The sequence below is a fragment of the Littorina saxatilis genome, linkage group LG11, assembly GCF_037325665.1.
Source record: "Littorina saxatilis isolate snail1 linkage group LG11, US_GU_Lsax_2.0, whole genome shotgun sequence".
NCBI lineage: Eukaryota > Metazoa > Mollusca > Gastropoda > Littorinimorpha > Littorinidae > Littorina > Littorina saxatilis.
Window position 1 is genome coordinate 4570838 of NC_090255.1, and position 4896 is coordinate 4575733.

Below are 4896 nucleotides of genomic sequence, written 5' to 3' on the forward strand. Positions count from 1 at the left end.
AGAAAGGAGGAATAAAGAGGTTACATACCTCGTCTCAGTGATTATCAAAAATAATGGTCGAAGTTAGCGGATCATGAAAAATGCGAGCTTTAGCATGTAACCTCTACTTCATAGGTATTTGAACATGATACATGTTAAGGATCAACAACAAGCTCAAGCTTATGGTGGTGACCCTAACAGGAGAATTTAACATGGATTACGATAACTTGCGACGAGACTTCGACAAGTACTTTTTAAACCAAAACAAACGAGAAACAAACAAAATGTGCAAACATACATCAGTATCTGAACTGAATCTTGTCAAGTTCACATGAAATCAAAAGCAGCCAACGTTCACCTAGTCATCATCTGAATCAGAATCAGACATGTAGTCCTCTGGCAAGTCCAGCACATCCTTTTCTTCAGTGTTTGATGCATCTTCAACAAGATCTTCAATCATCTGTTGAGGGAGGATCAAGACATCTTCCTTCGTCCACAGGGGCTCCAGAATCCCATCTCTCTGGGTCCAACCATGACACTCGGACACTTCAGGAACGTCTGGCGTAGGTTCATGAGCCCTTTTCCAGACCCCTACTTGATAGCAGCACCTGTTGACGTGCTGCTGAAGACTCAGGTTGCAAGGAGGAAGACTGGCCATGTTTATGTTGATATCTGGATTCAGCTCCTCTCCACACTTAGCTTTCACCATCTGGAAACGAAGTTCATTTACCTTCGTACAGCGAGTTTTGCTGTACATGCAGCAAGTGAAGGACTCAATCTCACTCTTGACATCCTCTGGCACTTCCCATGTATCCCCCAACTTCGAAAAGGCACGGACAAATCGGGGCTTCTTTTGGAGTATCTTCATTGGCTTTACCTTTCCAATTCCCTTGAAAGCGCTTGTGCTGTCACAGCCAGTGAAAGCATGAAGAGCGAGTAGTGCTGTGCAATACTCCTGGGTGAGTTCTCTTGCCGCTTCGCTGATGTCGAGCGGTCTCTTGCGGTTTCCAGTTCCTGTGTCGAAGAGGATTGTCAAGTCTTCCAAGAGGGAAGCGTAATGTAGGAGAAGGAAGAATATGTCTGAATCAGGACTCTTCACTCTGACACAACTGAAACCTTTTGATTTGGCGTAGAGGCTATACAGGATGACTCTTGTGTCGGTTTCTTCTTGTGTTGAGCACAGTGAATGAATTTCTGTCGTGGTTGTTCGGGTGCCATCTTCAGATGTCAGCTGATATGCTCTTCCTTCGCATACGAGAATAACGTCTCTGTCCTTCAGTTTGCTAGCAAAGTCATCAGAGCTCCAGACTTGCAACAAGACTTGGATCAACTGCCTCTTGTTTTCATCATTCATGAGAAACTGCTTCCAGTCGATAGTTTTTTTTGTGCTTGCCCCTTTGACGATGATTTTTTCACTGCATCCTCTTCTCTTTCTTTCCATTGCTTTCACTGAACTTTCCCTGTACATGTCTGTACTGAACACGACATGTGAACATTTTGGCATCATGTCGAATACTCTGTGGCAAATCTGCTGAAAGTTGTTTGGCACTTGCTGCATGCAGGAGAACAATGCGTTGCCATCGACGATAATCAGGCTCTGGTCATCAGGTGGGATGGCAGAGTTTTCCATGCCTTTGGTAAGATAATGAAAGCCTTTGCTTTTATCTGTATTTGCAAAGAAGTTGTCCGCTGTTGCAAGCAGCTTCTTCAGCCCGTAAGACATCACGTGCAATTTCCTCTGGAACCATTACCCCGGAGAACACGTTGATCAAGTTGGCTGTGCCCTCCACGTCAAAAGGGTTCATGAAGCTTTCAATTGCTTCTTTTGCATTTTTGACGCATGTTTCACTTTTTCTAATATCACACGGACGAAGATCGTGGTGCTTGGTGTCTGCCTCACTGTTGTTGGACATTCCTGCGAGATCCAAGGTTGCGTGGACGTATTTTGAACGTTCATGGGTTGTCCTTACCCATCGCTGATAAGGTTCATAATTGGAATAAATCCCTGTGAGCCCTGCTCCACTGCAGCCTGCACCAGAGTGACTCTTGGCATGCTTCATGAATGTTTCTTCCATCGTTTTATCAACGGCACATCTGTTTCCGGGTATGAAGGACCTGGCCACGCTGAATGCACCCCTCTTCAGTAGTTCTGTTGCACCAGGATGAGAAGTTTCAATGTTTGCGACGTAGACAGAGAAGAATGTCAGATTCGTGCATAGTTGTGTCCACCAAAGCTGAAGAACAAATCAGGCATCAACTGAAGACAGTGTGCGTACAACAAAAAGTTGTTTGTTTTTACTGCGTGGATGAGCGCGAGAACTAGCCACACGTGATCCATGTAGGATATCCACAGTTGTGCCGTTTGTCCTTTTTTCCCTTCCCTGACATTCTCTTGGAACTTCTCATAGCCTGCGAGGAAATCTTCAAGCTCGGGAGTCTGCACGAGATGAGATTCAGGGACTCTTCTGTTGAGGAACTGATAGCAGTTTTGATCATTGTCATGGTGTCAGTTGAGAACGTTGGGAACATACCGTCTTTTCCTTTGTGCATTAGGTACTGTTCCAACAGAAGCCTTTCCAGAGCCTCTAGAATGGCTTTGTGGCAGTGTAGACCTCGCTCATAGTTTTTTCCAGACACAACCCCTTGCAGTGAGCCAGATGACACAAGCCCTGATTCGACGAGTATGTCTGCAAATCCTGAGCCATCCATCTTCTTTCCAATCATCTTCAGGTACGCACAAACAAGATGAAAAGTTCCAATGAGCACGATGTGTTTCTTGAAGCGCTCAGGCGAATTCCAGATGATGGGATATGCTTTCATGCATACACCAAGGTCGAACGTGGTGACAACATAGTCCTGGCCAACCTCTCGTGTTGCTTCCTCCGCACATTTTAAGCATTCTTGAACTGTTTTGTACTCAGTGATGGGGTGGTATATTACTGGGTAGTAATCAATGGTGGATGTACGAGAGGGATTTTCTCCTGTCAGAGATACGAATCCACCCCAGCCAGGCACCTCCTGCTCTGCCAAAGCACTTCTTATATCGAAGGAGGATCCAAAGCAGGTGTTCTACCCTGACTTGTCTCAGAGCGTCTGTGCCCTCAGGTATTGACGTTCGACCAATATCAAAACTTGGACTTCTTCTGTGTGTCACGTAGCATTCAGGAAGCTCTTCTTGAACGGTGCATTCCGCTGGTGGTTCATTTGATTTGGGTAGGGATGGTAACTGGCGGACAGATCCACCAGGGTGTTCACCATGGACTTCTTGAATCATGATATCCTCCGAAAACGGCGTATGGCTGCCTAAATGGCGGGGTAAAAAACGGTCATACACGTAAAATTCCACTCGTGCAAAAAACACGAGTGTACGAGGGAGTTTCAGCCCACGAACGCAGAAGAAGAAGAAGAAGAAGAATCATGATGCCATGGGCGGTATGAATTGAGCCTTTTCCATGAATACTATTGACAAGCTGGTCAAAGTTGTCAAATTCTGAATGAAACAGGGAGGGCACCGTCGGGTTCACTACTATTTGCGTTGAAAGCAGTGTTGATGTCTCATGAACTGCTCTTGCAATAGCAGTTTCAAGTTCCAGAGAGAATGTGTAGCTCTCAGAGTGGCCAAACCGATGCAGCATCGTGGTCAGTTCAGCGCTTCTGAACAAGTGCCTCATTGTCATACAGATGAGAATGTGCTTCTGTTGTTTCCACTTGCCATTTGTGACAGATCTGCAGATATCTTGTCCTATGGAAGAAACCAGTCTTTTGACTTTTTCTGTGTGTTCGCCGCATTTTCCCGAGAGAAGGGATGAAAGAAAGGTCTGTAATTTTTCTGGAAGTACATTATTCTTACTCAGGTATTCGTCGCTCGGGGGCCACGGAAGACTCTCGGAATCTTTGAATGCTGTCAGTATGGTCTCCCGCAAGAATAAAGCTGTCTCCTGGACAATATCGTTTGTTCCGATATTGAATGCAATCGACACAAGTTTGTCGTTGTTTGTGTTAGAGTTGTAAATGAGATAACTTGAAAATTTACCTCCTTCATTCTCTATTTTACAGAGAGACAGCCTGCCTTTGTACTGTTCACAGTTTTCCAATTTTGATTTCAGTTTGTCTGAGCGGTAGTCAGGATTCGGGTGATCAGAACTGCTCAAAACCTGGTTGTATTTATTGCGCAAATCTGAGAGTTTAATGCTATTTTCATGGCAAAGAACTTCTTTGTCAATTATATCGCACACTTCTCCAAAAGCTCTTGCATGTGCGTCTTTAACTTTAAGGTCAGTTTGCTGCTCTTGCTCTTTCTCACCTTGGGCACTCCCATACTTGGATGGACGTGTGTAATGTTTTCTGCATTGTGGGTGAAATTTCGCGTTTGGAACTGAGACGTCATGAACCCTCATTCGCTCCAGCATATTTTCGTCATTTCTTTCTTCCGCCAATTTCAGTACTTGCTCCATCCTTCAAATTGAAAGGTTGTGGTGCTTTCTGAAGTCCAGCTTCTCCTTTGCTTGATTTTTTTTCGTCGCTCGTTGTTGCAGAAGATGCAGCTCGCTTCAAAGCTCATTGGTTCGGCAACAGAAGAAGACAATGCTGCTGATGCTGTGGGCAATGGTGGAGCCGTCCCTTCTGACATTTGCAATCTGGGGAGATTCATAGTGAATCTTTGATAACAGTCCCTGTGATAACCAGATTCTTCTGTTACTTTACCAAATAGATTTGTGCAGGTATTCTCCATTCTGCTTGCTGAATCGTTTGGCATATCCATTCGAATGTTAGCAATATCTACAAGCTTGTTGAGTGTGTTGTCAGGCTTTTTGCACTTAGACAAATAGGTGAATTGTTTGCAGTCTGAACCTTCAAAGTGAATAACACATACCTTTCGTGTTTTCTTGTGGCTTGGATAATTTTCTTTTGGTTGTT

The 4896-nt window shown here is 44.6% G+C and overlaps 1 pseudogene; it reads right to left on the reverse strand.

The window, feature by feature from the left end:
- Positions 1–1640: 1640 nt before the first annotated feature.
- Positions 1641–3656, reverse strand: LOC138980787 (uncharacterized; annotated as a pseudogene).
- Positions 3657–4896: the final 1240 nt, after the last annotated feature.